General features: G+C 45.1%; 1 non-coding gene and 1 pseudogene across 1 annotated transcript; both read left to right on the forward strand.

Annotated features, from left to right (window-relative positions):
• Nucleotides 1–4,220: 4,220 nt before the first annotated feature.
• On the forward strand, nt 4,221–4,943 carry LOC119941933 (annotated as a pseudogene).
• Nucleotides 4,944–5,863: 920 nt separating this feature from the next.
• LOC119924529 lies at nt 5,864–6,001 on the forward strand. Its single transcript, XR_005449239.1, has one exon. It is a non-coding gene; the product is annotated as a small nucleolar RNA SNORA7 (small nucleolar RNA).
• The last annotated feature ends 18,681 nt before the right edge of the window (nt 6,002–24,682 follow it).

Here is a 24,682-nt window from a genome sequence, read left to right on the forward strand (position 1 = left end):
TTTTGTTCTCCGTCTCCCCCTTCTAGACTGTGAGCCCACTGTTGGGTAGGGACCATCTCTATATGTTGCCAACTTGTACTTCCCAAGAGCTTAGTACAGTGTTCTGCACACAGTAAGCGCTCAATAAATACGATTGAATGAATGAATATCAAGCAACAACTCCTCACTATTGGCTTCAAAGCTCTCCATCAACTTGCTCCCTTTTACCTCACCTTCCTTCTGTCCTCCCTCCACTCCCCTGCTGCTAACCTCCTCGCTGTGCCTCATTCTCGCCTGTCTGGACATCTACCCCTGGCCCACGTCCTACCTCTGGCTTGGTATGCCCTCCCTCTTCAAATCCGCCAATCTGGCACACTTCCCCCCTTCAAAGCCCTACTGAAAGCTCACCTCCTTCAGGAGGCCTTCCCAGACTGAGCCCCCCTTCTCCTCTGCTCTTCCTCCCCTCCCCATCACCCCTATTCCCTCTCTCTGCTTTCCCCCCTTCCCTGCCCCACAGCACTTGTGTATAAATGTACATATTTATCATTCTATTTATCGTGTGTATGTCTATAATTCTACGTATTTATATTGATGCTACTGATGCCTGTCTACTTCTTTTGTTTTGTTGTCTGTCTCCCCACTTCTAGACTGTGAGCCCGTTTTGTTTAGTAGGGACTATCTCTGTTGCCGAATTGTACTTTCCCTGCACTTAGTACAGTGGTCTGCACACAGTAAGTGCTCAATAAATACGATTGGATGAATGAATGACTTCACAGCCAAAGCCCACCCTTTCCACCCCTAGGAACATGTGTTTGCCCCTTTTGCTGTTGTGGTATGCTTTGAATCACAACACTGTTGGCCTAGCTTTGTGGGGAAAGTCCTAACTGGAAGGGGGTGGAATGAAGACCATCCATGTTTGGAGGGCTCAGAGCAATGGTCTTCTTTATCCAGCTTTTAAAATGTGGCCCTAGATACTAGTGGCTCTGTGGACACCAAATCCACCTGGTCTAATACAAAGCCATTTCATAATAATAATTACGGTATTTGTTAAATGCTTACTATGTGCCAGGCACTGTACTAGGCACTGGGGGGGATACAAGCAAATCAGGTTTGACAGAGTTACCTGTCCCACATAGGGCTCACAGCCTCAATCCCGATTTTACAGATGAGGTAACTGAGGCACAGAGAAATAAAGTGACTTGCCCAAGATCATAGAGCAGACAAGTGGCAGAGTGGGGATTAGAACCTATGATCTGACTCCTAGGCCACTAGGACACACTACATCCCTGTGCCATTTATGCTGGATGATGATGATGATGACAATGGCATTTGTTAAGCTCTTACTATGTGTAAAGCACTGTTCTAAGCACTGGGGAGGATACAAGCTGATCAGATTGTCCCAGGTGGGGCTCAAAGTCTTCTTCCCCATTTTCCAGATGAGGTAACTGAGGCACAGAGAAGTTAAATGACTGGCCCAAAGTCACACAGCTGACAATTGGCAGAGCCAGGATTTGAACCCATGACCTCTGACTCTCAAGTCCATGCTCTTTCCATTGAGCCATGCTACTTCTCTGGCTGTGCTTATGAGAGCATATAGATCATTTGGGAAAGATGTTTAGAAGAAGGATATACTATTTACACTTATATTACTCCCCAACTCCTCAAGAACCTCCATTGGTTGCCCATCCACTCTGCAAACAGAAACTCCTCACCATCTGCTTTAAGCCAGTCTATCACCTTGCCCTCGCCTACCTTACCTTGCTGCTCTCCTACTACAAACCAGCCCACACACTTCTCTCCTCTGGTGCCAACCTATTTTCTGTATCACAGTCTCATCTACCTCTCCACTGACCTTTTGCCCAAGTCCTGCTTCTGGCCTGGAATGCCCTACTTCTTCATATCTGACAGACAATTACTCTCCCCACCTTCAAAGCCTTATTGAAGACACATTTCCTAGAGGCCTTCCCTGACTAAGCCCTCATTTCCTCTTCTCCCACACCCTTCTGTAGCACCTTGATTTGAGAGATGCTCAGGAATAAAGTTGACCCTCCCTCCTCCTTCCCACCCACCCCCTCTCCCCCAACTTTTCCCTCTACTCTCCAGGGAATGGTGAAATGCACATTGGCTCTTATCCTTTCTTGTTTGCTCTGTGCCTCTCTAGCTCCTCTGAAAGTTCCATTTCCCTAGATTCCAAAGGTTTTCAGCCTCTTTTGCATGCAAATCATTTTGACATTTATTCATTCAATCATATTTATTGAACACTTATTGTGTGCAGAACATTGTACTAAGTGCTTGGGAAGTACAAGTCAGCAACATCTAGAGACGGTCCCTACCCAACAACAGGCTCACAGTCTAGAAGACAGGCGGCGGGGTTTGTATTCTCTCACTCCTACTCCCCACAAGAAAATATTTTTCCAGGCCATCCCCTTCTTCTGTGGACTACTTTGGGTCCAAGCCTCATTGAGACAGCTTTTCCTAGTGAACATGGAAGGATAACCTGGGACAGTTTAGCAGTTTAAGGAGACTGCCTTTAACCTTCTTGGACAACTGGAGCACTATATAAAACATGTTTGGCTCACCTATCTGGCTCCAGGGGCCTAAAATGGTTCATTCTGCTTCCAAAAGTGCAGAAGGTATCCCAGGATACAGCTTACCCAGTGAGAAGATCTGGATCATTATTGAGATCTATACTGCAGGTCCCAGCTACCATGGGCTTTGTCCCTGAAAGCCGCAGACGGTACATTCTCATTCAAAGTTTACCGGAATCAATGTCCTGTTAGATCTCAGGTAGAGCCGCATGGAATGGAGGTGTAGCTGGGATGAGATTGTTCATGGACCTAAATCAGTTTTGGAAATAGCATGATGTGATTACATTGGAAAGTGCATATACCTTGTTCGTTGCAGGCACATTAAAATGGCAACTCAAAGTTAATGTTTATTATTTAGTTCTATTTAAAAACCCATGATCCCTACTAAAGCCCCCTTAGAATTCAGAAAGCACATCGACTAAATCCCACTTAAACCCTTACAAGCTTATCAGGTCCAAAACTGCTGATCTACACCTAAGCTACTTAGAAGCAGAGGACTTCTGGTCAGGAAGAAATTTTCCATTGAAACCAGAATCAGCTCTTTTAGTCCTTAAAATGGCCCTCAAATTCCATCAAGGTGGAAAGAGGTTCTGTAAAATTCACCCGCTGTATGATCCACCTGAGAGATACCAACACTCAGGGAACCTAAAATTGAAGTTAGCATTACTTAATTTCAGGCAATCATAGTACCTACTCCTTCCAATACTATTTCTGCTAGTCCATTTAGGTATGAGCATTAATCTAGGTGCCTGGGAACAAACACTAGATTAAAGATCAAAGTTCCTGCTACTCTGGAGGACTTTACAATTTAAGAAGGGAGACAGATGGCTAATATGCAATGGGTAAAAGCATAAATGAATAACTCTATATTCATGAAAGCCAAATATATAGTAATTACATGATTTGTTAAGTGCTTTCGTTGTGTACAGGGAACTAGTTATTAACCTCTCAAGTGCTTAGTACAGTGCCCTGCACACAGTAAGCCTTCAATAAATGTCATCATTGATGATAATGATGAGTGAAGCATTGTGCTAAGCACGGAAGTAAATAAAATATAATCAGGTCAGACACAGTCCCTTTCCCAGATGGGGTTCAAGTCTAAGTGGAAGGGAGAACAGAGGAGGAAACTGAGGCACAGAGAAGTCAAATGACTTGCCCATGGTCTCGCAGCAGGGAAGAGCAGAGCTGGAGTTAGAACTCAGGTCCCTTTGCTTCAAGAACAGTAGACAAGACATATGGGATTACATACCTAAGGTGAAGGAGGGTGAAACAGATGACCAATCATATTTATTTAGTTCTTACTGTGCTCAGAGCACTATACCAAGCTTTTAGGAGAATACACTATAACACAGCTGGTAGACGTGTTCCCTGCCCATAAGAGAAGCAGCGTGGCTCAATGGAAATAGCATGGGCTTTGGAGTCAGAGGCCATGGGTTCAAATCCCAACTCCACCAATTGTTGGCTGTGTGACTTTGGACAAGTCACTTAACTTTTCTGTGCCTCAGTTCCCTCATATGTAAAATGGGGATTAAGACTGTGAGCCCGTGTGACAACCTGATCACCTTGCACCTCCCACACTTAGAACAGTGCTTTGCACATAGTAAGCACTTAACAAATACCATCATCATTATTATTATTATTATAAGGCAGGGAATGTCCCTCTTCCTGGACATTCTGGCTGAGTGGCATGTCGTGAGCATCATCTGGACCTCTAATGGGCCCATCACCACGGTGACCCCAAGAGGACCAGAAGATCCCCATCTCATCGTCACCATCACTCAGCGATACAAGGGACGACTGAATGTCTCCACCTACTACTCCCTGACCATCATCAACCTGAGTCTGGAGGACACGGGAACCTACAGAGCTGACGTCCACACTGTGGGCACCACCACCACCACCAGCCAGGTCTCCCTGCACATCTATGAGCTTCTGCTGGAGCCCTCAGCAATGGTGAAGTAAATGGCATCTGACAATGTTGTCTGCACCGTTACCCTGACCTGCTCTGTGGCTGGGGAAGGGGACAACATGACTTTGAGCTGGATTCCCCTGAGTCCCGAGACCACTGAGTCCCCCAACGGCTCCATCCTCAGCATCTCCTGGAGGTCTGGGGACCCTCCCCAAGACTACACATGCACGGCCACAAACCCTATCAGTGACAACTCCCACACCATCTCTGCTGACCGGATCCTCTGCCTAGATGAACAAGAAAATTTGGCCTCAACAAAATCGAGCTTGTCCACCCAATCTGTGGTCCTGTTAGTGGTCCTGTTAGTCCTGCTGGTAGGACTCAGCCTCTATTTCATGGTCAAATGGATCAGACGGCGACAGAGAAAGAAAAGACAAGGAACCATATGGATCTCCTACCAAGCCTAGAGAAGAGCCGCCACCAAAAGCCACAACAACAATTGACTCAACCATCCAGCCAACCCAGAAGGAAGAGAGCCTTTCCCTGTCCAATTGGCCTATGAACAGATCATATGAACAGCAGCGTGATGTGCATATAGCTAGAATTCTATTTGTTCTGGCAATTTTGACACCTGTCTACAAGTTTTGTTTTGTTGTCTGTCTCCCCCTTCTAGACTGTGAGCCCGTTGTTGCGTAGGGACCATCTCTATATGTTGCTGACTTGTACTTCCCAAGCGCTTAGTACAGTGCTCTGCACACAATAAGCACTCAATAAATATGATTAAATGAATGAATAAGGAACTGGGTCTCCTGGATGAGGAAGTAACTTTTTAGAGGGGCTTTGATTATTGGGAGGATTGTGGTTTTGTGAATTTGGTCAGGGAATAAGCTGCAGGAGAAAAGATATGAGCAGTGGATTAGAGATGGAAGAGCTTAGAAGTATATGCAACCTGCATATATTTATAGATCTCTTTTTTTCTGTCCTTCTTATTCAAAAGGTGAACTGTTACTCTCACCCCAACATAGACTGCAACAACTCAAACATCAAAATTATTCCTCAAAAGTACTTCTAAGGAATTGATTCTACTAAATAGCATCACTTGCATAAACCAAATGTTAATGCCTTCTTTCCAACCCTCCCCACTTCAACCCCCTTCCTTAAAATCCCTGAAAATTTACTTCTGGGTCAGATTTTGGCTGGAGGATTGAAAGGAGAGGGTAGGATTAAGATCTCTCAATCTTTTCTGGAGCTCTTGGCAGCTCTAAGGAAAACAAGAGGAATAGAGACTGGGAAGAAGAACCAAGCCACTCTTCAACAAACCTACCTCCACTTGGTTTTTCTATTTAAGGGTGCTAACTCCTAGAATACGTATATGTATAATCATGCTTCCCTCTCAGGGTCACACCTGGAAAGTTTCCAGTACTCTACCAGTCTCAACTACAGGAGGGAGAGTCAAGCAGAGTAATATCTATCCCATTCCTAGCTTGGGCAGTGGCTAGTGATTGGAAGGCAATCTGCTACTAGGCAAAACTCACCTGTGCTAGGAAGCAGAGGCATGAGAGACAGTCAAGGGTGGAGACTCAAGTTTACTGTGTGGAAGGAGGCAATGGTAAACCACTTCTATATTTTTACCAAGAAAACTCAATGGATACACTACCAGAATGATTGCAGGTGGAGGTGGGGCATTCTGGGAGAGATGTGTCCATGGCGTCACTATCGGTCGGAGACAAACTGACAGCATAAGACAAGACAAGCATGCTAAGAAGCACTCAACACTTGCAGTCCTGTAGCTCTAGGACCTACAGAAGGACCCCAGATGACTGGTCATGGCTTGCTTTACTCCCACAACAAGCAGGAAGAGACACCTTCCCTAACCCCCAACATAATAATAATAATAATAATAATAATAACAATAATAATAATAATAATGGTGTTAAGCAGTTAGTATGTGCCAGACATTGTACTCAGCACTGAGGTGGATACAAGCAAATAGGGTTGAACACAGTCCCTGTCACACATGGGGCTCACATTCTTAATCTCCATTTTATAGATGAGGTAACTGATGCATAGAGAAGTGATTTGCCCAAGGTCACACAGCAGACAAGTGGTGGAGCCAGGATTAGAACACATGACCTTGTTACTCCCATGCTGGTCTCTAGCCACTATGCCATGCTGCTTCTCTTGGGACAAAGTCCCTATCTCAACATTTGAAAAGTTGGGAAGCTTGTGGCCCTGCCTGGTGCTGCGAAGAGTCAGCAGAGATAACTGGAATGAACTGCCCCACTTTCTTACTCTTGCTTATTTTTGGACTTGTTTAAGTCAGCCTGAAAATTCTTACTCTCTGTCCTTCAGGAGCCCCATGTGGATCAGGGCCTTGGGCTTAATAACAAATTCAGTATTTTCTCTGATGTTCAGCACAGTGCTTTGTGTCCTGTAAATCCCTAAATAACATTGTCACTGTGGGATTACTATCTTTGTATCCAAGGCACCTATATTAGAGTACCACCAGAATGAATCCGGGAGTGAGCCAAACTTCTCCAAGCAGGAGTAGTGGCTTGGGTAGCAGGAAAGTACTGCTCTGTCTTATAGATCCAGAAAAGATCTAGACATCACCATTCATACATGGCTATTACATACATACAAATAGAAACAAAGCAGACAGAAATAGATTGAGGAAACCAATGTGTAAATAGAACAAGTATTCTAGTTTGTAAAAAAAAAATTTTTTTTAAAGCATCCCAAGATTTATCTCAAAATATCCAGTAACTCTCCTCTCTGTCACAGATTTCCAAAACCATGGCTTTATCTTAGCCTCAATCAACCCACACATTTAATCTGTCACCAAATCCTGTTGGTTCTACCTCCACAACATCACTAAAATCTGCCTTTTCCTCACCATCCATATTGGTATTATGTTGATCCAAGCATTTATCATATTCCACCTTGACCACTGCATCAGCCTCCTTGTTGACCTCCCTGCCTTTGGTCTCTCCCCTCCCCAGTTCAAATTTCACTCTGCTGCCCAGATCATTTTTCTATAATCTACATTTCCCCACTCCTCAAAAACCTTCAGTGGTTGCTCATGCACCTCTGCATCAAACAGAAACTCCTTACCAGTGGTTTTAAAGCACTTAGTAATAATAATAATGCAAATAATTATGGTACTAGTTAAGCACTTACTACATGCCAAGCACTGTTCTAAGCTCTGGGATAGATACAAATTCATCAAGTTGGACAACAGTCCCTGTTCCACATTGGGCTCACAGTCTTAATTCCCATTTTAGAGATGAGGTAACTGAGGCCCAGATAAGTTAAGTGACTTGCCCAAGGTCACACAGCAGATATATGGTGAAGCAGGGATTAGAACCCAGGTCCTCCCGACTTCCAAGTGTGTGCTTTATCCACTAAGCTATGCTGCTTCCCATCAGCTTACCCTCTCCTATCTTAACTCTCTGATTTCCTATTGCAACCCAGTTCCACACTTGTCTCTTCCAATAGCAACTGACTTACTGTACTTCAACCTCACCTATCTGGCTGCTGACCCCTTCCCATCCTCTCTTCGGTCTGGAACCCCTTCCCCCTCCACAGCCAACAGAACTTTATTCTCTGTACTTTCAAAATCTCATTGAAATCACATCTCCTCCAAGAGGCCTTCCCTGAGTGAGTCCTCATTTTCCTTACTTCCACTCTGTTCTGTGTTGACTATGCACTTGGATGCATAATAATAATAATCATTATAATAGTGATATTTTCAAAGTGTTTACTATATGCCAGGCACTATACTAATTGCTGGGATGGTTACATGCAAATCAGATTGGACACAGTCCCTGTCCCACATGGGGCTCACAGTCTCAATCTCCATTTTACAGATGAAGTAACTGAGGCACAGGGAAGTGACGTGACTTGCCCAAGGTCACACAGCAGATAAGTGGTAGAGTCAAAATTAGAACCCATTAGCTTCTGATTCCCAGGCCTGAATAATAAGAGAATTTGTTAAGTGCTTACTGTCTGCCAAGCACTCTATTAAATACTGAGGTAGATACAAGATAATAAGGTTCCACACAAGGCTTACATTCAAAGTAGGAGAGAAGAAAGGTATTGAACTCTCATTTTGCAGATGAGGGAACTGTAGCACAGAGAAGTTAAGTGATTTGCCCAAGAGCACATAGCAGACAGGTGCCTGAGCCAGGATTAGAACCTTAGGTGCTTGGACTCCCAATCCCGTGCTCTTTCCCTTTAAATACCATTATTATTACTAGGTCACACTGCTTCTATACCATTGAAACACTTGATATTCACCCTATTTTCAACCCCATAGCTCTTATTTACAACCTATAATTTATTTTATTGCTTGTCTCCTCTTTTAGATTGAAAGCACCTGAATGGCAGGGGAACATGACTACTAACTCTGTTGTGCTTTCTCAAGCCCTTAGTATAGTGCTTTGTGCACAAACTGTGCTCAATAAAGATCTCTTATTAATTGATTGAAAAACAGGAGGAAAGTCTTACTGAGAACACTTCAGGATAAAAAAGAAGAAATTAATTTAGAGGTCAGGGCAAGGAGAACTCGGTGACTTCTTTCATTCATTCAATTGTATTTATTGAGCGCTTATTGTGTGCAGAGCACTGTACTAAGCGCTTGGGAAGTACAAGTTGGCAACATATAGAGATGGTCCCTACCCAACAGTGGGCTCACAGTCTAGAAACTGTGACTAGACTGCAGATTGGGGGGAGAGCAAAGGGAGAGAGTCAGGGTGATAGAGAAGGGAGGGGGAGATGGGGAAAAGTTGGGTTTAATATGGGAAGACCTCTTGGAGTAAACGCCCTTTTGAAGTTGTGGGGGAGGAAGAGTGATTGTCTGGGGGATTTGACGAAGCAGGGCGTTCCAGGCCAGAGGTAGGACGTGGGCCAGGGGTCGGTGGCAAGGCAGGCGAGATGGAGGCCCAGTGAGGAGGTTAGCACCAGAGGAGTGAAATGTGCAGGCTGCGTTGTAGAAGGAAAGAAGGGAGGTGAGGTAGGAGGGGGCCAGGTGACGGAAAGCTTTAAAGCCAACAGTGAGGAGTTCAAGTGCAAGGATGGATACAGGCAATTCATGCTGGACACAGTCCCTGTCCCATGTGGGGCTCAGTCTCAATCCCCATTTTCCAGATGAGGTAACTGAGGCACTTAGAAGTGAAGTGACTTGCCCAAGGTCCCACAGCAGACAAGTGGCGGAGCCAGGATTAGAACCCATGACCCTCTGACTCCCAGACCTCTGTTCTATCCACTACCTTATGCCGCTTCCTAGTAGTCAGTCAGTCAATCACATTTTTTGAGCGCTTACTGTGAGGACAGCAGTGTACTGTGAGCACCCCCCCGGGACAACCTGATCACCTCGTAACCTCCCCAGTGCTTAGAACGGTACTTGGCACATAGTAAGCGCTTAATAAATGCCATTAAAAAAAAAATCCAGCCATCCTTCCAAGGAACAGAGAGCAAAAGCAGTATCTTGAGTAGATGGCAAGACAAAACAGCTCCTGCTTTATCTAAAAGCATCAAGAAGCGCTCGCCTTACCGAGTCCTAAAGCTGCTTTTATTTAGAGAAGCAGTATGGCTGACTGGAAACTGCACAGGCTCACCTTACCTCGTCCTAAAGCTGCTTTTATTTAGAGAAGCAGTATGACCGACTGGAAAATGCAAAGGCCTGGGAGCCAGAGGACCTAGATTCTGATCCCGGCTCCTCCACCGCTCCGCTGTGTGACCCTGGGCAAGTCACCTCACCTCTCTGGGCCTCAGTCTCCTCAGCTGTAAAAATGGAGATGCAGTACCTGTCGTCCTTCCTATTTGGACTGTGAGCACCATGAGGGACAGGGACTGTGTCCTAACTCCTTAGTTTGTATCTACCCCAGCCCTTGACAGATAGTAAGCGCTTAACAAATACAATAATACTAGCAATGATAAAGAAAAGCCAAGCTCCCGACGTGAGCTGAATTCTTCTCTATTTGAAACAGTGCTGGAGTCTGCCCAGGATAGAGGGTTGTGGTCTGGGAATGTGTCTGTTTATTTCTTAAACTGTACTCTCCCAAGTGCTTAGTACAGTGTTCCACACCCAGTAAGCGCTAAGTAAATAAAATTGAATGAATGAATAAATCATCTCCCTGTTCTGATTTACTCCCCACCCCATCCATTGGACTCTGGCGGAGGCCCGCCCTTCGGAATAAGAGAAATTGGAGGCTTCGTTAATTGGTTGAGTTCCACAGAGAGATAAGGTCTTGGGTCAAGGGAGATTCATTTCATGAATCATATTTCCTGAGCACTTACTGTGTGCAGAGCACTGTACTAAGAGCTTGGAAATTACAATTTGGCAGTAAAGAGAGACAATTCCTGCCCACACTGGCCTTACAGTTAATTCATCCTTAAAATGGGGATTAAAACCCGCGAGTCCAAAGTGGGACTGTGTCCAACAGGTTTTGAGAAATGGCCTAAGGTGATGTAAGCAATTTCTGGGCAGGGATCATGTCTACCAAATCCACACCATTACACTCTCCTAAGTGCTTAGAACGGTGCTCCGCACACCATAAGTGCTCAATAAGTACCACCGATTGATCGATTGACTGAGGTGAAGCAGCGAGAGCAACTGAGATGGAGAACCAGGAACGAACTGTGCCGGTGAAACGGAAGCCAGGGCACGTGGTCAGGAGAAGGGAGTGGTCCGAGGAGCCCCAGGCAGGCCGGAAATCAAGGGGGATTTGGATAGGGTACATTCCCCTAGAGTTGGAAAGGAGAAGGTTGTGGTGACCTTGGAGAGAACAGTCTCAGTGGAGCGAAGAGGGCAGAAACCAGATTGCAGTAGGTCAAGAAGGGAGCTGGAGAAGAAATGAAGGTAAGGGCAGATATGAGCCATTCGAAGCGTTTGGACTGGAATAGGAGTAGGGAGATTGGGCCTTTAAGCGAGGAAGATCATTACTTATCTGCTACATACCTGAGACCCAGTCCTGGGTGGGGGAGTGGGGTTGTCTCCCTCTTTTCACTCCATTGCCACAGACTCTTCCTCAGCTAACCACATGGCTCCTGTCTGTCAGCCTCTACACCTGCACCATGCCCCCACAATTCTCTTACCCCTCTTAACCTTCTAAGGCAGGGCTCACTGCTTCTAACTCTATTGTTTTCTTCCAAGAGTTTAATATGGGTGAGCTGCACCTAGTAAGTGCTCAATAAATACCACTGACTGATTGCTATTACCTGTGTAAAGAATGCAGGCCTGATAGGACCCAAGCAGGTTAACTACTGCCTCAGGGCTGTGGGGGTATCAATAAACAATCCTTGACTACCTCCTCAGGAGAAGATAACTCATCACCTCCATTGAAAGAACCAAGTGAAGTTTAGTTTGAGGACTTTAATTATTCAAACTAGCCCTCAGACTGAGCACCTGAGCTAAATTAAACTGGTTCTAAAATAAATAAAGGGCCAGGTGAGTCACATCAGGGCTGTGAAGTTGTTGGGGGTTTTCTTTCCATTCTCTGGCTCTAACCCTAATCACTCCTGTCCTTCCTTTGTCTCCGATGCAACAGGAGAGAATTCCAGGCAGTTTTCTGACCCTGCAGGTTTTTGCTTTACTTTTTTAAAGGGAAAAGGTGGATAGGTCAAATCAACCAAACAAAGGTATTTATTGAGTGTTACTTTGTGCTTGGGTAAGAACAAAGAATTGGTAGATTCTATCCTTGCTCTCAGGGGGAGTTTTCAGCAGGCTGATGGTTATATCTCCTTGTTTAAACACCTATATTCTGATTTCTGGGAAGTTGTCCCAGACTGCCAGTTTCCTCAAAATTGAAAACACTTGCTTGTTTCCAAGAAAGGGGGAAGTATACCTTGATGGAATTTGTGAGCTTCTTCTGTCAGTCTGATGTTTTCCATCACTTTCCATGTTTTCCATCACTGTTGGGTAGGGACTGTCTCTATGTGTTGCCGACTTGTACTTCCCAAGCGCTTAGTACAGTGCTCTGCACACAGTAAGTGCTCAATAAATACAATTGATTGATTGATCACTGTTCTGTATTGTGACCATGTTGGAGGAAGGGACTGAATTGGGGCTCAACATAGGAGGAAAATCTGAATCCTGAAGTATAAACTCCTTGAGGGGAGGGTCCCCTCCTATCTAATTCTGTTTTCTGTAAATTGCATGGAGATAAGCTCTCTACTCTGTCCTCCACAGTTGCTCTAATCAATCAACGATGATGAGGAAGGAGTCAGAAGAGGAGCATCCAAAACTATTAATTGGAGTCCTTTAAAGAAGTCACCCACCCTAAAGCACTGTGACTTAATGGACATACCATAGGCCTGGGCGTCAGAAGTACCTGGGTTGTACTACCAGCTCCACCACGTATCTGTTGTGTGACCTTGGGCAAGTCACTTCACTTCTCTGTGCCTCAATTCCCTCATCTGTAAGATGGGGATTGAGACAGCCCTTTGTGGGACAGGGACTAACTCAATTACGTTGTATCTACCCAGTGCTTAGTAGAGTGTTTGGCACATAGTAAGCACTTAATAAAAACTACCTCTAGATGTAAACTTGTAGTAGGCAGGGAATGTATTTTTATTCTTGCATTGTATTCTCCCAAGCGCTTAGTACAGTGTTCTGCACAGCATAGCTTAGTGGAAAGCTCCTCAACAACAACTCTCTCCTCGACCCCCTCCAGTCTGGCTTCCGTCCCCTACATTCCACGGAAACTGCGCTCTCAAAGGTCACCAATGACCTCCTGCTTGCCAAATCCAACGGCTCATACTCTGTCCTAATCCTCCTCGACCTCTCAGCTGCCTTTGACACTGTGGACCACCCCCTTCTCCTCAACACGTTATCTGACCTTGGCTTCACAGACTCCGTCCTCTCCTGGTTCTCCTCTTATCTCTCCGGTCGTTCTTTCTCAGTCTCTTTTGCAGGCTCCTCCTCCCCCTCCCATCCTCTTACTGTGGGGGTTCCCCAAGGTTCAGTGCTTGGTCCCCTTCTGTTCTCAATCTACACTCACTCCCTTGGTGACCTCATTCGCTCCCACGGCTTCAACTATCATCTCTACGCTGATGACACCCAGATCAACATCTCTGCCCCTGCTCTCTCCCCCTCCCTCCAGGCTTGCATCTCCTCCTGCCTTCAGGACATCTCCATCTGGATGTCCGCCCGCCACCTAAAGCTCAACATGTCGAAGACTGAGCTCCTTGTCTTCCCTCCCAAACCTTGTCCTCTCCCTGACTTTCCCATCTCTGTTGACGGCACTACCATCCTTCCCGTCTCACAAGCCCGCAACCTTGGTGTCATCCTCGACTCCGCTCTCTCATTCACCCCTCACATCCAAGCCGTCACCAAAACCTGCCGGTCTCAGCTCCGCAACATTGCCAAGATCCACCCTTTCCTCTCCATCCAAACTGCTACCCTGCTAATTCAAGCTCTCATCCTATCCCGTCTGGACTACTGCACCAGCCTTCTCTCTGATCTCCCATCCTCGTGTCTCTCTCCACTTCAATCCATACTTCATGCTGCTGCCCGGATTATGTTTGTCCAGAAACGCTCTGGACATATTACTCCCCTCCTCAAAAACCTCCAATGGCTACCGATCAATCTGCACATCAGGCAGAAACTCCTCACCCTGGGCTTCAAGGCTCTCCATCACCTCGCCCCCTCCTACCTCACCTCTCTTCTCTCCTTCTACTGCCCAGCCCACACCCTCCGCTCCTCCACCGCTAATCTCCTCACTGTACCTCGCTCTCGCCTGTCCCGCCATCGACCCCCGGCCCACGTCATCCCCCGGGCCTGGAATGCCCTCCCTCTGCCCATCCGCCAAGCTAGTTCTCTTCCTCCCTTCAAGGCCCTGCTGAGAGCTCACCTCCTCCAGGAGGCCTTCCCAGACTGAGCCCCTTCTTTCCTGTCCCCCTCGTCCCCCTCTCCATCCCCCCGTCTTACCTCCTTCCCTTCCCCACAGCACCTGTATATATGTATATATGGTTGCACATATTTATTACTCTATTTATTTATTTATTTTACTTGTACATTTCTATCCTACTTATTTTATTTTGTTGGTATGTTTGGTTCTGTTCTCTGTCTCCCCCTTTTAGACTGTGAGCCCACTGTTGGGTAGGGACTGTCTCTATGTGATGCCAATTTGTACTTCCCAAACGCTTAGTACAGTGTTCTGCACATGGTAAACGCTCAATAAATACGATTGATTGATTGATTGAAAGAGCACAGGCTTGGGAGTCAGAGGTCATTGGTTCTAATCCCTGACTCTGCCACTTACCAGCTGTGTGACTTTAGGCAAGTAACTTAACTTCTCTGTGCCTCAGTTACCTCATCTTTAAAATAGGGATTAAGACTGTGAGTCCCACATGGGACAGCCTGATTACTTTGTATCTATCCCAGTGTTTTGAACAGTTCTTGGCATAAAGTAAGCGCTAACAAATGCTATCGTTATTATTATACCACGTCCTACCCATCTCTCTTTATTGCTGTATTGTACTTTCCAAGTGCTTAGTACAGTGCTCTGTAAATAGTAGGTGCTCAATACATACAATTGAATGAAGTGAATGAATGAAAAGACAGTGAGCTCATGTGGGCAGGGAATGCCACTGTTTATTGTTGTACTGTACTCTCCCAAGGGTTTCATACAGTACTCGCCACACAGTAGGTGCTTAGGACTGTGAGCCCACTGTTGGGTAGGGACTGTCTCTATATGTTGCCAACTTGTACTTCCCAAGCGCTTAGTACAGTGCTCTGCACACAGTAAGCACTCAAATACGATTGATGATGAACAGGGCTTGGCACATAGTAAGTGCTTAACCATCATCATCATTAATTTTACGAATGAATATTATTATTAAATATTGGCTCCAGCTGCAAGCAACTAATTGCTCGGCAGACCCTCGGGGGGGTGGGGGGGGGGGGCATTGAGCCTAACCTTTTCCCAAATGACATGTTGCTTGGCAGTGCAACCAGCTGTGGTCTGGGGTACTTTGTCAGGTGCCAAGAAATCAAGACTGCGAGCCCATTGTTGGGTGGGGATCGTCTCTATCTGTTGCCGAATTGTACTTTCCAAGCGCTTAGTTCAGTGCTCTGCACACAGTAAGCGCTCAATAAATGCTATTGAATGAATGAAATCTCCAACGTTGCCTTTCCTACAAATTAAAGTCCCGTCGGACCCTCAAAGGCTGCCTAGCTTTTTTTTCCCTGCCCCCGTGGGCACACGTGCCCGGGTTTCCCGGCTCTGCCCCTATTTGCTCCATCCTTGGAAAGGTGCAGCCCGTCCCAAGGCAATGCTTCAGAAACGCCAGCTGAAAATACTCTGCAGCTGGAGCACGTGTATTGCCAGGAGGAGGCTTCAGGCTCGCCCTCCGGCAGCTGGGGAGGAGGGGGGTTTCTCCGCCCTGCACCAGTAGGACCCTGCCCCTGCCAGGTTAAATCTCCCCTGATCCGCCGCAGCCTCCACCTCCAATCAGGCTGCCCTGCTTCGTCCTTGGAAACGGAGTCTCCTACTGCATCAACTTCTCTGGTCCTGTCTCCTTTCAGCAGCAATCAGCCTAGCGTCTTATTCCTGATTTACCTTTCAGCCTTTAAACATCCCGTCCTTGGAAGGGGGAATCAGCAAGAAATTGCCCCCGAGAGAAGTCGTGGAAAATTCAAGATCACCCTTCTTGCTCACCCTGTGACTCAGTGGCCCTGGCACGCTCTGCTCCTGAGCCTGGGAGGATGGTGACGGTAGTAACCAGGTTGGTACACTACCTTCATCTCAGGTAAGTGCGCTTCTATATCTCTTTCAAAAGACCCTTCCTGGGGCTAGAGTTTACTGCTCTGATTCTCTCCAGAGACCCTGGGTGCTGGCTTGTGCTTAATGAGGAAGGATTTGGGGAGGTCTGTGTGTAGTGTCCGTGCATTTCAATCAATCAATCGTATTTATTGAGCGCTTACTGTGTGCAGAGCACTGTACTAAGCGCTTGGGAAGTACAAGTTGTCAACATATAGAGACAGTCCCTACCCAACAGTGGGCTCACAGTCTAAAAGGGGGAGACAGAGAACAAAACCAAACATACTAACAAAATAAAATAAATTAAATAAGTTTCAACCACTGGTTGGCATCTGGGGATGCTTCTGCTGTGTCCCGGTCCTTCGGTTTTAATTGTGGATAAGGGGACTGATTGTCCTGACTGGCAGCGACTGAGAATTACAGGGGAAAAGGCGCTCTACAGGAAAACTGTCAGACGGATAAATAGATAAGAGAACTGCTCAATGGATTCATGCTGTTATTAAATAACCCTACCTTCTAGAAGGCAGAAAAGGAGGAGAATGATTCATGTTATTAAAACCTACCAAAAGCTTTATAACTGCTGACATGTCGCTAGGCAATTCATTTAAATGATCATTTTAGATAAACTTGTTCTTGTGCTGTTAAATCTGTAATGCAAATTGCGTGTCTAGTTTGCTTTATTTTTTCAATTAGAGGCGCTAAAAATACTTATACTGCTTTGCCATATACTTTTACCGGTTCCTTTTCCTTTGATTAGAGGAAATGCGAAATGTGGGACGGCACGTTAAAGTCAGTAATTGCTACCTCAATGTCTATTTGGTAGCAGAAGCAAAACAAATACTGAATATAGATACCTGAAGGAAAACCCAATAAAATAGTTTGCGCACCTGGTATTTTAGAGTACATGTGTCCAAACGGCTTTGAAACCTATACCTGTAGTGCTAAACTGTCAGAAAAGAGGTTCTCTTGCTATTTGTGTGCTTAAAAAAAAAAAAAAACTTAGCAAGAAGGGAAATCAAACTGCTGGTTTTATAACCCTACTGCTGCACCAGAAATGTTGACAGTCATTAATACATACAGAACAAGTAGTAAAACCATGTTTTGAGAAATAGTCATGTTAATATAAAATTAAGCATGTTCATAACTTACGAATTGTAAAGCTTATTTAACTGAATCTAATAGCTGTTAAACTTAAGATAATGATAGCAATGCATTTGACATATTTCCAACAACATATCCAATATCAAATCTAATAATAATAATGATGGTATTAAGCACTTACTATGTGCAAAGCACTGTTCTAAGCGCTGGGGAGGTGACAAGGTGATCAGGTTGTCCGGGGGGGGGGGGGGCTCAGTTTTAATCCCCATTTTACAGATGAGGGAACTGAGGCACAGAGAAGTGAAGTGACTTGCCCAAAGTCACACAGCTGACAGTTGGCAGAGCTGGGATTTGAACCCATGACATCTGACTCCAAAGCCTGTGCTCTTTCCAATGAGCCACGCTGCTTCTCTGAGCCACGCTACTTCTCTAATGATGCTACAGAATAATACAAAATAAAGAATAATCAATAACAATGGAACTACCTCAATATATTACATTCTTGTTTTCTCAAGGTGGAAAAATGGCAGTTTAATGGAAGAGGATAAAATGGAAATGCTTAAGTACTTTAAAAAAAAATTGGAAATACCTGGTTCAGTAGAGAGCAGATTCTTTGGAAAATGACTCATACTTTTAGAAAAAGTTATTCACTTCATTTTTAAAGGGACATCCCTTTTAATGGGAAAGATTAATTTTTCTCCACAAATTCACCTTGCTACAGCATTTGGAGAAGTACTAAAGCATGCAAATTGATGTGTAAAATTACTTTCCTCAGTAACACTTGTGATAGGTGAAATTTCACTGGGAAATCAAACCCAAGTTTGATATACACAAAATATACCTATCAAAAGTTCTGGCCTATTGTTTTACTGAGAAATGATGATGGGGTATGATGAAGAAAGATCCTTTCTCTTGCCTTCAGAAAAAAGACAAATTGTAGGGGGCGTTTATAGGACACACCCTCTTGGGACTGCTATTCATTCATTTATTCAATCATATTTATTGAGAACTTACTGTGTGCAGAACATTGTACTAAGCACTTGGGAAAGTAAAATACAACAATAAACAGTGACATTCCCTGCCCACAATTAGCTCACAGTCTACAGGGTGGAGACAGACATCAATACAAATAAATAAAATTGCAGATATGTGTATTCATTCATTCGATTGTATTGAGCACTGTACTAAGCACTTGGAAAGTATAATACAGCAATAAAGAGAGACAATCCCTGCCTACAACAAGCTCACAATCTAGAGTGGGGTAGGCAGCCACTAATGCAAGTAAATAGACATCAATATAAATACACAGAATTAGCTTTGAGGCTGGGAGGGAGGAAGAGTAAAGGATAAATAAAATAGTTATGTACATAAGTGCTTTGGGGCTGTGTGGGGGTGGAGAGAGCAAAGGGAGAAAATCAGCGCAATGCAGGAGGAAGTGGGAGATGAGGAGAAGCAGCTGGGCTTAGTGGAAAGAGCATGGGCTTGGGAGTCAAAGGTCATGGGTTCTAATCCTGCTTCTGCCACTTTTCAGCTGTGTGACTTTGGGCAAGTTATTTAAATTCTCTATGCCCGTTACCTTATCTGTAAAATGGGGATTAAGACTGTGAGCTTCATGTGGGACAACCTGATCACCTTGTATCTATCCCAGTGCTTAGAACAATGCTTGGCACATAGTGCTTAACAAATGCCATTATTATTGTTAATAATTGGGACAGTATGGGAAGGCCTCTTGAATAACACTTTGAAGTGGGGGAGAGTGGTTGTCTGTTGGATTAGAGGAGGAAGGGCATGGGCTAGGAGTTGGTGGTGAGACAGGTGAGATTGAGGCACAGTGAGAAGGTTAGCACTAGAAGAGTACCCACATTATCCCCCTGGCCTGGAATGCTCTCCCTCCCCACATTGGGAAGCAGCATGGCTCAGTGGAAAGAGCCCGGACTTTGGAGTCAGAGGTCATGGGTTCGAATCCTTGCTCTGCCACTTGTCAGCTGTGTGATGTTGGGCAAGTCACTTAATTTCTCTGAGCCTCAGTTACCTCATCTGTAAAATGAGGATGAAGACTGTAAGCCCCCTGTGGGACAACCTGATCACCTTGTATACCTCCAGTGCTTAGAACAGTGCCTTGCACATAGTAAGCACTTAATAAATGCCATTATTATTATTATCCACCAAGCTAGCTCTCTTCCTCCCTTCAAGGCCCTACTGAGAGCTCACCTCCTCCAGGAGGCCTTCCCAGACTGAGCCCCCTCCTTCCTCTTCCCCTCCTCCCCCTCCATCCCCCACTTTACCTCCTTCCCTTCCCCACAGCACATGTATATATGTTTGTACATATTTATTACTCTATTGATTTATTTTACTTGTACATATTTATTCTATTTTATTCTATTAATATGTTTTGTTTTGTTCTCTGTCTGCCCCTTCTAGACTGTGAGCCCATTGTTGGGTAGGGACCGTCTCTATATGTATCCAACTTGTACTTCCCAAGCACTTAGTACAGTGCTCTGCACACAGTAAGTGCTCAATAAATACGAATGAATGAAAGAGTAAAGTGTGCAGGCTGGGTCATAGAAGAAGAGAAGCGAGGTGAGGTAGGAGGGGAAAAGGTGATGGCGTGCTTGAAAACCAATGGAGAGTTTTTGTTTCATACAGAAATGGATGGGGCAACCACTGGCAAATTTTGAGGAGTCGGGAGACATTTACAGAACACTTTTGTAGAAAAATGATCTGGGCAGCAGAGTGAAGTATGGACTGGAGTGGGAAGAGACAGGAGCCTGGGAGGTCAGCAAGGAGGCTGATGCATTAATCCAGGTTGGATATGATGAGTGACTGTATTAATGTGTGAGCAGAAAGGGTGGATACTAGTGATGTTGTGAAGGTGAGGCCGAACGGATTTGGATTGAATATGTGGGTTGAAAGAGAGATGTTAAGGATAACATCAAGGTTATGGGCTTGTGAGACAGGAAGGATAATGGTGATCTGTATGTGAACCTGCACTATAAGGGGAGAATGGGTCCCTGCATCTGACACTTGAAGCCCTCCTTAAGGAATCCATGCTCTCACTGCATGCAAAGATTCTCAAAATTCAACAAGCTTAGAAAGCTGTCCAGGGTGTTGTGGGATAAGCTCTCTTTCTCATTATTATTGAATTTGGTAAACACTGTCTGTCAAGCACTGCTCTGGGCACTTGGGTAGGAACAAGTTAATCAGTTCAGACTGTCTCTGTCCCACATGGGGCTCAAAGTTTAAGGTGGTGGGAAAATAGGCATTGAATCCCCATTTTATGGATGAGGAAACTGAGGCACAAAGAAGTGGTGACTTGCCCAAAGTCACGTGGCAGGCAACTAGTAGAGCCAGATTAGAATCCAGGTCCTCATCAATCAATCCAATCTGCTATGAGTCAAAACTCATCTGTGCTGGGCAGCAGCAGCATGGGAGACAGTCAAGGGTTGAGACTATGGTAAACCATCTCAGTATTTTTACCAAGAAAACTCAATGGATACACTACCAGAATGATAGCAGCTGGAGTATTTAGGGAGAAATGTCCATGGTGTACCTATGGGTCAGAGAAGACTCGACAGCACAAGGCAACATCATAAGGCTTAATTGAGCACTTACTATGTGCAAAGCACTGTACTAAGAGCTTGGTAGAGTGCAATACAGCAGAAGCATTCCCTGCCCACAGTGAGTTTACAGACTAGATGGGGAGACAACGTTAATATAAATATTACAGTGTGTACACAGGGGCATAGGAGTCAGGAGTCAGTGAATCAGGGTGACATAGAAGGGGAAGTGAGAGACGAGGAAGTGAGGATTTACTCGGGGAAGGCCTCCTGGAAGAGAAGTGCCTTCAAATAAGGCTCTGAATGTAGGGTGAGTAATTTTCTGTTGGATATGAAGATGAAGGGAATTCCAGGCAAGTGACAGGATGTGGGCAAGAGGTCAGAGGCAAGATTCACAAGATCGAGGTACAGTGAGTAGATTGGTATTAGAAGAGTGAAGTATTCAGGCTGGGCTGTAGTAGGAGAATGGTGAGGTAGGAGGGAGCAAGGTGATTTGAGTGCTAAGTCGATGGTAAGGAGGCTGTTACTTTTTTACTCCCATTCGCAATAAATACACAGCACCCAGCTAGTTTTGCGTATATTCTCCAGTCAGTTAACCCCCGTTATGCCTATGGTTTGAGCCATTTAGTTTCCAAGCTAGCATGCTGGCAAAATCGGTAAGAGGATCAGAAGTTGCCATTATTAAACTGTATATGAGTTTCTCCTCACTCCCAGGACTAGCCAAAGGCAGGTTTACACCACACAGGAAACTTTGAAAGTGAATTAACATAAGAGTTCCCTTCATGGTCAATAGCTTTCCCTCCCTGAGTTAGTTGAATAGTGTTTTAGGAGAGGTGGAATAGTTATTCTAACATCATGGTTTTCCATTCGTTGTAAGCATTTATGCACATATTTAAAAGCTGATGTGTATGTTTTTGTTATATAGCCCCTTGTACATCTATCCATCTAATTGTTTGGCTCCTCTTCCCTATTTGAGAACTCCTGGAAGGCAGAGGTCTTCCCTTATTCTCTCTTGTAATTCCTTTCCCTGTAATTACAAAGAAGCTATTTAACACAAAACTGTTGATAGTCCCAGTGGTCATTTCTTATGCAAGTGGAAGAGCTGGGATGTAATCCCAGGTCTTTTGACTCCCAGGACTGTACTCTTCCCATTAGGCCATGGATTAGTTTGAGAGGAATGAGGCATATGAGTTGGGTGCAGGGTAAGAGAGAGCAAGCTAATTTAGTCCCTTAAAGCTGATGGTCAAGAGTTTTGATATGAATAGGCAATGGGCAATCATTTAGAGGTTTTTCTTTGAGGAGTGAGAATGTGTGTGGAGAATAGTGCTTTAGTAAAAAGATCTGGGCATAGAGAATAGTATGGACTGGAGAGAGGAGGTTTAGAAATAGGAACATCAAGGAGGTTGATACATTAGTCAAGCTGGTGATTATGTGCAAAGAAATGAAGCATAAACAAGGTCATCAGATTGTGTACGATTTCTGTCCCACATGAGGCTCACAAAGTTGGAGGGAGAAGAGGAGGTATTAAATTCCCATTTTACAGATGAGGCCACTGAGACAGAGAATTTGTTACCCACGATCACACAGCAGCTGAATTGTGGATCTGGAATTAGAATCCAGGTCTCCTGACTCCCAGTTCTGTGCTCACTTAGCTATTTTGCTTCTCATATGACTAGTTCCTGAACCCCCATGATGGCTATTTGGAGAGGAAGGCACAGATTCAGGAAACATTGTGGAGGAAGTATTAATCCCAGCTCTGTCACTTGCCTGCTGTATGAACTTGGGTGAGTCACTTAACTTCTCTGTGCCTCAGGTCCTTCATCTGTAAAGTGGAGATTGAGTGTAAGCCCCATGTGGAACATGGATTGGGTCCAACCTGATTAGCTTGTATCCACCCCAGTGTTTACTACAGTGTCTGGAACATAGTAAATATGCCAAAATAAAAAAAAAAAACCAAAACCCAAAACAAAGTATGTAGTGATGACTGAATCTGGGAGTTGAAAAGATTGAGAGGATAACAGTGTCAAGGTTTCAGGCTTTAGCTATGGGGATGATGTGAAGTTGTCAACTGTGAGATGGAGATGAGGACTTGGGAGACAAGATGGTTTTGTATCAGTTGAGCTCGTTATGCTTGTAGAGATGTTCTGGAGGCAGGAAGTAATCGATTTGTTGACCACTTCCTGTGTGTATCATCATCATCAATCGTATTTATTGAGCGCTTACTATGTGCAGAGCACTGTACTAAGTGCTTGGGAAGTACAAATTGGCAACATATAGAGACAGTCCCTACCCAACAGTGGGCTCACAGTCTAAAAGGGGGAGACAGAGAACAAAACCAAACATACTAACAAAATAAAATAAATAGAATAGATATGTACAAGTAAAATAAAGAAATAAATAGAGTAATAAATATGTACAAACATATATACAGGTGCTGTGGGGAAGGGAAGGAGGTAAGATGGGGGGATGGAGAGGGGGACGAGGGGGAGAGGAAGGAAGGGGCTCAGTCTGGGAAGGCCTCCTGGAGGAGGTGAGCTCTCAGCAGGGCCTTGAAGGGAGGAAGAGAGCGAGCTTGGCGGATGGGCAGAGGGAGGGCATTCCAGGCCCGGGGGATGACGTGGGCCGGGGGTCGATGGCGGGACAGGCGAGAACGAGGTACGGTGAGGAGATTAGCGGCGGAGGAGCGGAGGGTGCGGGCTGGGCTGGAGAAGGAGAGAAGGGAGGTGAGGTAGGAGGGGGCGAGGTGATGGAGAGCCTTGAAGCCCAGGGTGAGGAGTTTCTGCCTGATGCGCAGATTGATTGGTAGCCACTGGAGATTTTTGAGGAGGGGAGTAATATGCCCAGAGCATTTCTGGACAAAGATAATCCGGGCAGCAGCATGAAGTATGGATTGAAGTGGAGAGAGACACGAGGATGGGAGATCAGAGAGAAGGCTGATGTAGTAGTCCAGACGGGATAGGATGAGAGCTTGAATGAGCAGAGTAGCAGTATGGATGGAGAGGAAAGGGCGGATCTTGGCAATGTTGTGGAGCTGAGATCAGCAGGTTTTGGTGACGGCTTGGATGTGAGGGGTGAATGAGAGAGCGGAGTCGAGGATGACACCAAGGTTGCGGGCTTGTGAGACGGGAAGGATGGTAGTGCCGTCAACAGAGATGGGAAAGTCAGGGAGAGGACAAGGTTTGGGAGGGAAGACTGTCCTAAGTGCTTGGGAGGGTACACCATAACAAAGTTGGACACAGTCCAAGGAGCTTAGAGGTCAGCATCAGGCAGAGAGATGTATTTATTCAGTTGTATTTTTTGAGCGCTCAATGTGTGCAAAGTACTGTACTAAGTGCTTGGGAGATTACAATATAACAACGGATACATTCCTGCCCACAGCAAGCTCACAGGCATATTCAGGCATCAAGTGCATGAAGGTTGTGGTTAAAACCATAGGAGACAAACTCCAAGGGAGTGAACGTAAACTGATACTAAGAAGGACTCAAAGTAGAGCTTTGCGAGTTGCCCACAGATTTGGTATAGCAAGGCAGAGAAACAGCTGAAGAAAGAGACTTAAGTCTTGGCCAGAGAGGTATACCCCAGCGTTTAATAATGTTTGGTGTATAAGCCCTTAAATATAATTACTAGTAAGGAACCTCAATTATGCCATTTTCTTTTACTTCTGTGTCATCTAACCACTTGTGTTCTCCCCTACACCCTGAACCCATAGTACTTATGTGTGTACTTTTAAGCATGCTGCTAGTTCCAAGCAACAACAATGCATAAAATCCAGAGAGATGTCAT

Source organism: Tachyglossus aculeatus, chromosome 2, assembly GCF_015852505.1.
Source record: "Tachyglossus aculeatus isolate mTacAcu1 chromosome 2, mTacAcu1.pri, whole genome shotgun sequence".
Taxonomy (NCBI): Eukaryota; Metazoa; Chordata; class Mammalia; order Monotremata; family Tachyglossidae; genus Tachyglossus; species Tachyglossus aculeatus.